Source organism: Ranitomeya variabilis, chromosome 1 (genome assembly GCF_051348905.1).
Source record: "Ranitomeya variabilis isolate aRanVar5 chromosome 1, aRanVar5.hap1, whole genome shotgun sequence".
NCBI classification, from domain to species: Eukaryota; Metazoa; Chordata; class Amphibia; order Anura; family Dendrobatidae; genus Ranitomeya; species Ranitomeya variabilis.
In genome coordinates this window covers 999,347,310-999,359,476 of record NC_135232.1, presented here as the reverse complement: position 1 = coordinate 999,359,476, position 12,167 = coordinate 999,347,310, and positions in this window count along the sequence as shown.

Sequence of the window (12,167 nt, the reverse complement as noted above, 5' to 3'; positions counted from 1 at the left end):
AATTGTCCTACGTTGACCACACCAATGCTGCCTGTGTACCCCTGCAACCTAATAGAAGCTGCATAGAGCCTATTTTATTATTTTAGGCCTAGGAAGTCTGTCTGCGGTCCCTCCTTCCAATTGTCCTCCACTGACCACACCAATGCTGCCTGTATACCCCTGAAACTAATTTAAAAATGCATAGAGCCAACTTTTTAAGTTAACACATACTACCTTTGTCTGTCTGCAGCGCCACTCAATCACGCTGTCCTCCACTGAAAAAGCTGAACTTCAACCTTCAGGCTCTCATTAAGTAGTTGTTCATATAAGACAGCAGTTGCCCTACTACTTTGGTTGGGTCCTAGTAACGGTGTCTGCCACTCCTTGGTGTTCTCCTCCTCCTTGGTGTTCTCCTCCAGGTTTCCTTGTCTGAGCTTCAACCTTCAGGCTCTCATTAAGTATTTTTTAATGTCACACTGCAGTTGGCCAACTACTTTGGTTGGGGCCTACTGTTATGATCCTTAGTGGTTGAGGATCACAAATTACTCCAGCTAAGTAACAAACATAGGACAAGCTCTAGGGAGGTGGCAAACTGGACTGACCGCAAATCTGAACCTATCCAAACACACTAGAAGTAGCAAGTGAACGTGCCTAAAAATCCTAGACGTCTCGAGCCAGCCTGAGGAACTAACTACCCCTAGAGAGAAAGAAAGACCTCTCTTGCCTCCAAAGAAATAATCCCTGTTATGACCCCAATGGCAGAGGGTCTCAAAAGTACATACCAAGTCTGCAAACATAAAAACCAGCTCATAGGGCAGTGGTAACTGGGCTAACCGTATATCTAATCCTAGCACCACAAATAGCAGCAGCCGGGGAACGTGCCTACGTTGGTTCTAGACGTCTCGCGCCAGCCGGAGAACTAACTAACCCTAGAAGGGAAAAGATAGACCTTTCTTGCCTCCAGAGAAAAGACCCCAAAAGTTGGATACAAGCCCCCCACAAATAATAACGGTGAGGTAAGGAGAAAAGACAAACATAAGAATGAACTAGATATTTAGCAAAGAGAGGCCCACTGACTAATAGCAGAATATAGTAAGATGACTTATACGGTCAGCAAAAACCCTATCAAAATTTCCACGCTGGATATTCAAGAACTCCCGAACCGTCTAACGGCCCGGGGGGAGAATACCAGCCCCCTAGAGCTTCCAGCAAAAACAGGAATCACATTTAGTACAAGCTGGACAGAAAATAAGAGCAATACAGATAACCAAAAAACAAGGAAGCAGGACTTAGCTTAATTTTGCAATAACCCGGACCAGCAGACAGGAGCAAACAGAAAGGATCTGATTACAACGATGCAAGGCACTGGACTGAGGATCCAGGAAGTTTATATAGCAACACCCCTGGACTAACGACCCAGGTGGGTGCCAAACTGAGGAGAGACAATCCCAGAGTCATATCACTAGTGACCACAAGAGGGAGCCAAAAAAGTCTAATTCACAACAGTACCCCCCCTTTAAGGAGGGGTCACCGAACCCTCACCAGGACCACCAGGGCGATCAGGATGAGCAGCGTGAAAGGCACGAACTAAATCGGCCGCATGCACATCAGAGGCAACCACCCAGGAATTATCCTCCTGGCCATAGCCCTTCCACTTGACCAGATACTGAAGCCTCCGTCTGGAGAGACGAGAATCCAAGATCTTCTCCACCACGTACTCCAACTCGCCCTCAACCAACACCGGAGCAGGAGGCTCAACAGAAAGAACCACAGGCACAACGTACCGCCGCAACAAAGACCTATGGAACACGTTGTGAATGGCAAACGACACCGGAAGATCCAAGCGAAAGGACACAGGATTAAGGATTTCCAATATCTTGTAAGGACCGATGAAGCGAGGCTTAAATTTAGGAGAGGAGACCTTCATAGGAACAAATCGAGAAGACAGCCATACCAAATCCCCAACACGAAGTCGGGGACCCACACCGCGGCGGCGGTTGGCAAAACGCTGAGCCTTCTCCTGTGACAACTTTAAGTTGTCCACCACATGATTCCAGATCTGCTGCAACCTATCCACCACGGAATCTACCCCAGGACAGTCAGAAGGCTCCACATGTCCCGAGGAAAAACGAGGATGGAAACCAGAGTTGCAAAAAAAAGGCGAAACCAAAGTAGCGGAACTAGCCCGATTATTAAGGGCAAACTCAGTCAATGGCAAGAAGGTCACCCAATCATCCTGATCTGCAGAAACAAAACACCTCAAATAAGCCTCCAGAGTCTGATTAGTTCGCTCCGTTTGTCCATTAGTCTGAGGATGAAAGGCAGACGAAAACGACAAATCAATGCCCATCTTAGCACAAAAAGATCACCAGAACCTGGAAACAAACTGGGATCCTCTGTCAGACACAATATTCTCAGGAATGCCGTGTAAACGAACCACATTCTGAAAGAACAAAGGAACCAGATCGGAAGAGGAAGGCAGCTTAGGCAAAGATACCAAATGGACCATCTTGGAAAAGCGATCACATACCACCCAGATGACAGACATGCCCTGAGACAACATCAGAAATGAAATCCATGGAAATGTGTGTCCAAGGCCTCTTCAGGACAGGCAAGGGCAAGAGCAACCCGCTGGCACGAGAACAGCAAGGCTTAGTTCGAGCACAAGTCCCACAGGACTGCACAAATGACCGCACATCCTGTGACAAGGAAGGCCACCAAAAGGACCTAGCCAGCAGATCTCTGGTGCCAAAAATTCCCGGATGCCCTGCCAACACCGAGGAATGAACCTCGGAAATGACTCTGCTGGTCCACTTATCAGGAACAAACAGTCTGTCAGGTGGACAAGAGTCAGGTCTACCAGCCTGAAATCTCTGCAACACACGTCGCAAATCCGGAGAAATGGCTGACAAGATAACTCCCTCTTTAAGAATACCAACTGGTTCTACGACTCCAGGAGAGTCAGGCACAAAGCTCCTTAAAAGAGCATCAGCCTTCACATTCTTTGAACCTGGTAAATACGAGACCACAAAGTCAAAACGGGAGAAAAACAATGACCAGCGGGCCTGTCTAGGATTCAGGCGTTTAGCAGACTCGAGATACATCAGATTTTTGTGATCGGTTAAGACCACCACACGATGCTTAGCACCCTCGAGCCAATGACGCCACTCCTCAAATGCCCACTTCATGGCCAACAACTCCCGATTGCCAACATCATAATTCCGCTCAGCAGGCGAAAACTTCCTAGAGAAAAAGGCACATGGTCTCATTACAGAGCAACCAGGGCCTCTCTGCGACAAAACTGCCCCTGCCGCAATCTCAGAAGCATCCACTTCAACCTGAAAGGGCAGTGAGACATCAGGCTGGCACAAAACAGGCGCCGAAGTAAACCGGCGCTTCAACTCTTGGAAAGCTTCCACGGCTGCAGGAGCCCAGTTAGCAACATCAGAACCTTTCTTGGTCATATCCGTCAAAGGTTTAACAACGCTAGAAAAATTAGCGATAAAACGACGGTAGAAGTTAGCAAAACCCAAGAACTTCTGAAGACTTTTAACTGACGTGGGCTGAGTCCAATCATGAATAGCTCGGACCTTGACTGGGTCCATCTCCACCGCAGAAGGGGAAAAAATAAAACCCAAAAAGGGAACCTTCTGTACTCCAAAGAGACACTTTGAGCCCTTAACAAACAAAGCATGCTCACGCAAAACCTGAAACACCATCCTGACCTGCTCTACATGCGAGTCCCAATCATCAGAAAAAAACAGAATATCATCCAGATAAACAATCATAAATTTATCCAGATACTTCCGGAAAATATCATGCATAAAGGACTGAAACACTGAAGGAGCATTAGAGAGCCCAAAAGGCATCACCAAGTAATCAAAATGACCTTCGGGCGTATTAAATGCAGTTTTCCATTCATCTCCTTGCTTAATGCGCACAAGGTTGTACGCACCACGAAGATCTATCTTGGTGAACCACTTGGCACCTTTAATCCAGGCAAACAAGTCCGACAACAGAGGCAAAGGATACTGAAATTTAACAGTGATTTTATTCAGAAGCCGATAGTCAATACAAGGTCTCAAAGATCCGTCCTTCTTGGCCACAAAAAAGAATCCCGCACCAAGAGGGGAAGAGGATGGACGGATATGCCCCTTCTCCAGAGACTCCTTGATATACGAACGCATTGCGGTATGCTCAGGTACAGACAGATTAAATAGTCTTCCCTTAGGAAATTTACTACCTGGAATCAAATCTATGGCGCAGTCACAGTCCCTATGAGGAGGCAGAGCACTGGACCTGGACTCGCTGAATACATCCTGATAATCAGACAAATACTCAGGAACTTCCGAAGGAGTAGAGGAAGCAATAGACACCGGCGGGGAATCACCATGAATTCCCTGATAGCCCCAACTTGACACAGACATTGCCTTCCAATCCAAGACTGGATTATGGGTCTGTAACCATGGCAGACCCAAAACGACCAAATCATGCATTTTATGCAGAACAAGAAAACGAATCACCTCCCGATGTTCAGGAGTCATGCACATGGTTACCTGTGTCCAAAACTGCGGTTTATTTTCCGCCAATGGCGTAGCATCAATACCTCTAAGAGGGATAGGATTTACCAAAGGCTCAAGAACAAAACCACAGCGCTTGGCAAATGACATATCCATAAGACTCAGGGCAGCACCTGAATCCACAAACGCCATAACAGGGTAGGAAGACAATGAGCAAATTAAAGTCACAGACAAAATAAATTTAGGTTGCAAATTACCAATGGCGACAGGGCTAACAACCCTTGTTAGGCATTTAGAGCATGCTGATATAACATGTGTAGAATCACCACAGTAAAAACACAACCCATTCTGACGTCTATGATTTTTCCGTTCATTTCTAGTCTGAATTCTATCACATTGCATTAAATCAGGTGTTTGTTCAGACAACACCACCAGAGGATTAGCAGTTTTGCGCTCCCGCAAACGCTGGTCAATTTGAATAGCCAGCGCCATGGAATCATTCAGACTTGTAGGAATGGAGAAACCCACCATCACATTCTTAATGGCTTCAGAAAGGCCATTTCTGAAATTTGCGGCCAGAGCACACTCATTCCACTGAGTAAGCACGGACCATTTCTGAAATTTTTGGCAATACACTTCAGCTTCATCCTGGCCCTGAGAAATAGCCAGCAAGGCTTTTTCTGCCTGAATTTCAAGATTGGGTTCCTCGTAAAGCAATCCGAGCGCCAGAAAAAACGCATCAATATTTGCCAATGCCGGATCTCCTGGCGCTAGCGAGAAGGCCCAATCCTGAGGGTCGCCCCGTAAGAAAGAGATAACAATTTTAACTTGCTGAGCTGAGTCTCCAGATGAACGGGGTCTCAGAGATAGAAACAATTTACAATTATTCCTGAAATTCCTAAACTTGAATCGGTCTCCAGAGAACAGTTCAGGAATAGGTATTTTAGGTTCAGACATTGGACTACTGGTAACAAAATCTTGTATGCCCTGCACACGAGCAGCAAGCTGATCCACACTTGTAATCAAGGTCTGGACATTCATGTCTGCAGCAAGCACAAGCCACTCAGAGGTAAAGGGGAGGAACAAAGAGAGGAAAAAAAAAAACCTCAGAATTTCCTTTCTTATTATCCCACTTCTGCAATGCATTAAACATTCAACTTTGGCCTTGCATACTGTTATGACCCCAATGGCAGAGGGTCTCAAAAGTACATACCAAGTCTGCAAACATAAAAAACCAGCTCATAGGGCAGTGGTAACTGGGCTAACCGTATATCTAATCCTAGCACCACAAATAGCAGCAGCCGGGGAACGTGCCTACGTTGGTTCTAGACGTCTCGCGCCAGCCGGAGAACTAACTAACCCTAGAAGGGAAAAGATAGACCTTTCTTGCCTCCAGAGAAAAGACCCCAAAAGTTGGATACAAGCCCCCCACAAATAATAACGGTGAGGTAAGGAGAAAAGACAAACGTAAGAATGAACTAGATATTTAGCAAAGAGAGGCCCACTGACTAATAGCAGAATATAGTAAGATGACTTATACGGTCAGCAAAAACCCTATCAAAATTTCCACGCTGGATATTCAAGAACCCCCGAGCCGTCTAACGGCCCGGGGGGAGAATACCAGCCCCCTAGAGCTTCCAGCAAAAACAGGAATCACATTTAGTACAAGCTGGACAGAAAATAAGAGCAATACAGATAACCAAAAAACAAGGAAGCAGGACTTAGCTTAATTTTGCAATAACCCGGACCAGCAGACAGGAGCAAACAGAAAGGATCTGATTACAACGATGCAAGGCACTGGACTGAGGATCCAGGAAGTTTATATAGCAACACCCCTGGACTAACGACCCAGGTGGGTGCCAAACTGAGGAGAGACAATCCCAGTCATATCACTAGTGACCACAAGAGGGAGCCAAAAAAGTCTAATTCACAACAAATCCCCAAAGATATAGAAGCCCCCAACAAATAATAACGGTGAGGTAAGAGGAAGGCACATACACAGGGGTGAAAGCAGATTCAGCAAATGAGGCCCACTAATACTATATAGCAGAAAATAGAAAAGGGAATCTATGCGGTCAGTAAAAAACCCTTACAAAATATCCACTCTGAGATTTCAAGAACCCCCACACCAACTAACGGTGTGGGGGGAGAAACTCAGTCCCCTAGAGCAACCAGCAAGCGAAGAAATCACATTTTAGCGAGCTGGACTAAAAACATAATGAACACTGATAATCAAAAAATGATCAAACAAAAACTTAGCTTGTCTTGGAGAGACTGGGAGCAAGGTAGCCACAAGGAATCTGAAGAGCACTGAATACATTGATAGCAGGCAAAGAACTGAGTATCCAGGTGAGCTAAATAGGAAACCAACCAAGGATAACGAACCAGCTGATGCTGCAATCTGCAGAAAGACAACACTACACAGTACCGCTTGTGACCACTAGAGGGAGCCCAAAAATAGAGTTCACAACAGTACCCCCCCCCTTGAGGAGGGGTCACCGAACCCTCATCAAGACCCCCAGGGCGATCAGGATGAGCCGCGTGGAAGGCACGAACCAAATCGGCCGCATGAACATCAGAGGCGACAACCCAGGAATTATCCTCCTGACCATAGCCCTTCCACTTAACCAAATACTGAAGCCTCCGTCTAGAGATACGAGAATCCAAAATCTTCTCCACCACGTACTCCAATTCGCCCTTGACCAGCACCGGAGCAGGAGGCTCAACAGAAGGAAAAACATGTACCACATACCTCCGCAACAAAGACCTATGGAACACATTATGAATGGCAAACGATGCTGGGAGATCCAAACGAAAAGACACCGGGTTAAGGATTTCCAAGATCTTATAAGGACCGATGAAGCGAGGCTTGAATTTAGGAGAGGAGACCTTCATAGGAACATACCGAGAAGACAGCCACACCAAATCCCCAACACGAAGTCGGGGACCCACACCGCGGCGGCGGTTGGCAAAGTGCTGAGCCTTCTCCTGTGACAACCTCAAATTGTCCACCACATGGTTCCAAATCTGCTGCAACCTATCCACCACAGAATCCACCCCAGGACAGTCAGAAGGCTCAACCTGACCCTAGGAAAAACGAGGATGGAAACCAGAATTGCAGAAAAAAGGCGAAACCAAAGTAGCAGAACTAGCCCGATTATTAAGGGCAAACTCGGCCAAAGGCAAAAAAGTCACCCATTCATCCTGATCAGCAGAAACAAAACATCTCAAATAAGTTTCCAACGTCTGATTAGTTTGCTCGGTTTGGCCATTAGTCTGAGGATGGAAGGCCGAAGAAAAAGACAAATCAATGCCCATCTTAGCACAAAAAGTCCGCCAAAACCTGGACACAAACTGGGATCCTCTATCAGACACAATATTTTCAGGAATGCCGTGCAAGCGAACCACATTCTGAAAAAATAGAGGAACCAAATCGGAGGAAGAAGGCAACTTAGGCAAGGGCACCAAATGGACCATCTTGGAAAAACGATCACACACCACCCAGATGACAGACATTTTCTGAGATACTGGAAGATCCGAAATAAAATCCATGGAAATGTGCGTCCAAGGCCTTTTCGGAACAGGCAAAGGCAAAAGCAAACCGCCGGCACGAGAACAGCAAGGCTAAGCCCGAGCACAAATCCCACAAGACTGCACAAAGGAGCGCACATCCCGCGACAAGGAAGGCCACTAGAAGGACCTAGCCACCAAATCTCTGGTACCAAAAATCCCAGGATGACCTGCCAACACCGAAGAATGAACCTCGGAAATAACTCTGCTGGTCCATCTATCCGGGACAAACAGTCTCTCTGGTGGACAACGGTCAGGTCTATCCGCCTGAAATTTCTGCAGCACTCGTCGCAAATCTGTGGAAATGGCAGACAAAATCACTCCCTCTCTGAGAATACCAGCCGGCTCAGAAACTCCCGGAGAGTCAGGCACAAAACTCCTAGAAAGTGCATCAGCTTTCACGTTCTTCGAACCAGGCAGGTATGAGACCACGAAGTTGAAACGGGAGAAAAACAACGACCAACAAGCCTGTCTAGGATTCAGGCGCTTGGCAGATTCAAGGTAAATCAGATTTTTGTGATCAGTCAAGACCACCACACGATGTTTAGCTCCTTTCGAGCCAATGTCGCCACTCCTCAAATGCCCACTTCATAGCCAACAACTCCCGATTACCAACATCATAATTCCGCTCAGCAGGCGAAAACTTTCTTGAAAAGAAAGCACATGGCTTCATCACAGAGCCATCAGAGCTTCTCTGTGACAAAACAGCCCCTGCTCCAATCTCAGAAGCATCAACCTCGACCTGGAAGGGGAGAGAGACATCTGGCTGACATAAGACTGGAGCTGAAGAAAACCGGTGCTTCAGCTCCCGAAAGGCCTCCACGGCCGCAGGAGACCAATTAGTCACATCAGAACCCTTCTTGGTCAAATCCGTCAAAGGTTTAACCACGCTAGAAAAATTAGCGATGAAACGACGGTAAAAATTAGCAAAACCCAAGAACTTCTGAAGACTCTTAACAGACGTGGGCTGAGTCCAGTCATGAATAGCCTGGACCTTGACTGGGTCCATCTCCACAGTAGAAGGAGAAAAAATAAACCCCAAAAAGGAGACCTTCTGTACTCCGAAGAGGCATTTTGAGCCCTTCACAAATAAAGCATTAGCACGCAGGACCTGAAACACCATCCTGACCTGCTTCACATGGGACTCCCAATCATCAGAAAAGACCAAAATGTCATCCAAATAAACAATCATAAATTTATCCAGATATTCTCGGAAGATGTCATGCATGAAGGACTGAAACACAGAAGGAGCATTAGAGAGTCCAAAAGGCATCACTAAGTACTCAAAATGGCCTTCGGGCGTATTAAATGCTGTTTTCCATTCATCTCCCTGCTTAATGCGCACAAGGTTATACGCACCACGGAGATCTATCTTGGTGAACCAACTGGCACCCTTAATCCGAGCAAACAAATCAGACAATAGTGGTAAAGGATACTGAAATTTGACTGTAATTTTATTCAGAAGACGATAATCTATACAAGGTCTCAAAGAACCGTCCTTCTTGGCCACAAAAAAAAATCCTGCACCAAGAGGGGAAGAGGATGGGCGAATATGTCCCTTCTCCAAAGACTCCTTTATATAACTCCGCATCGCGGCATGCTCTGGTATAGACAAATTAAAAAGTCGTCCCTTAGGGAATTTACTACCAGGAATTAAATTTATAGCACAGTCACAATCCCTATGAGGGGGCAGGGCACTGGACCTGGGCTCATCAAATACATCCTGGTAGTCAGACAAAAACTCAGGGACCTCAGAAGGAGTGGAAGAAGCAATAGACACCAACGGAGTATCGCCATGAATTCCCTGACAACCCCAACTTGACACAGACATAGCTTTCCAATCTAAAACTGGATTATGAGCTTGCAGCCATGGCAGACCCAAAACGACAACATCATGCAAATTATGCAGAACGAGAAAGCGAATCACCTCCTGATGTACGGGAGTCATGCACATGGTCATTTGCGTCCAATACTGAGGCTTATTCTCAGCCAATGGCGTAGCATCAATTCCCCTCAGAGGAATAGGAAATTCCAAAGGCTCCAGGACAAAACCACAGCGCCTGGCAAATGACAAATCCATCAGATTCAGGGCAGCACCCGAATCCACAAAAGCCATAACCGGGTAGGACGACAAAGAACAAATCAAAGTAACAGACAAAATAAATTTAGGCTGTATAGTACCAATGGTGACAGGTTTAGCGATTTTTTTTAAGCGTTTAGAGCATGCTGAGATAACATGAGTAGAATCACCACAGTAAAAGCACAACCCATTTTGACGTCTATGACTTTGTCGCTCAATTCTGGTCAGAGTTCGGTCACATTGCATAGACTCAGGTCTCTGTCCAGAAAATACCGCCAAAGGATGAGCAGATTTGCGCTCCCGCAAACGCCGATCAACCTGAATGGCTAAAGCCATAGAATCACTCAGACTTGTAGGGGTGGGAAACCCCACCATAACATTCTTAACGGCCTCAGAAAGACCTTCTCTGAAATTTGCAGCCAGGGCACACTCATTCCATTGAGTAAGCACCGACCATTTCCGAAATTTTTGACAATACACCTCTGCTTCATCCTGACCTTGAGAGATAGCCAGCAACGCTTTTTCTGCCTGATTCTCAAGATTAGGCTCCTCATAAAGCAGTCCAAGAGCCAGAAAAAATGCATCTACATTAAGCAATGCAGGATCTCCTGGCGCCAGAGAGAAAGCCCAATCTTGAGGGTCGCCACGCCACAAGGAGATAACAATTTTAACTTGCTGAGCGGAATCACCAGAGGAACGAGGTCTCAGAGATAGAAATAACTTACAATTATTCTTAAAATTTAGAAACCTAGATCTATCTCCAGAAAACAACTCAGGAATGGGTATCTTTGGTTCTGACATAGGGCTACGAATAACAAAATCCTGAATACTTTGCACCCGTGCAGTAAGATGTTCCACACTAGAAGTCAGAGTCTGAACATTCATGTCTGCAGCTGAGCTCAAAACCACCCAGAGTTCAAGGGGATGAAAGAAGCTAAACAGACTGCAGCAAAGGAAAAGCGTGAGGAAAAAAAAAAATGTACTCAGGTCTTCTTTTTATCCCACTTCTGCGATGCATTAAACACTTTTTGGCCTGCTATACTGTTATGATCCTTAGTGGTTGAGGATCACAAATTACTCCAGCTAAGTAACAAACATAGGACAAGCTCTAGGGAGGTGGCAAACTTAACTGACCGCAAATCTGAACCTATCCAAACACACTAGAAGTAGCCGGTGAACGTGCCTAAAAATCCTAGACGTCTCGAGCCAGCCTGAGGAACTAACTACCCCTAGAGAGAAAAAAAGACCTCTCTTGCCTCCAGAGAAATAATCCCCAAAGATATAGAAGCCCCCAACAAATAATAACGGTGAGGTAAGAGGAAGGCACATACACAGGGGTGAAAGCAGATTCAGCAAATGAGGCCCACTAATACTAGATAGCAGAAAATAGAAAAGGGAATCTATGCAGTCAGTAAAAAACCCTTACAAAATATCCACTCTGAGATTTCAAGAACCCCCACACCAACTAACGGTTTGGGGGGAGAAACTCAGTCCCCTAGAGCAACCAGCAAGCGAAGAAATCACATTTTAGCGAGCTGGACTAAAAACATAATGAACACTGATAATCAAAAAATGATCAAACAAAAACTTAGCTTGTCTTGGAGAGACTGGGAGCAAGGTAGCCACAAGGAATCTGAAGAGCACTGAATACATTGATAGTAGGCAAGGAACTGAGTATCCAGGTGAGCTAAATAGGAAACCAACCAAGGATAACGAACCAGCTGATGCTGCAACCTGCAGAAAGACAACACTACACAGTACCGCTTGTGACCACTAGAGGGAGCCCAAAAATAGAGTTCACAACAGCCTACTAACGGTGTGTGACGCTCCCTGGTGTTGTCCTCCACTGTATTGAGCTGAGCTTCAGTCTTTAGGCTTTCGGCCTATAGTAGCAGATTTTAAACTGCATTTGGCCTTCAACTTTGGTTGGGCCCTACTAATGGTGTGTGCCGCTCCCTGGTGTTGTCCTCCACTGTGTAAAGCTGAGCTTCTGTCTTTAGGCTTTCGACCTATAGTAG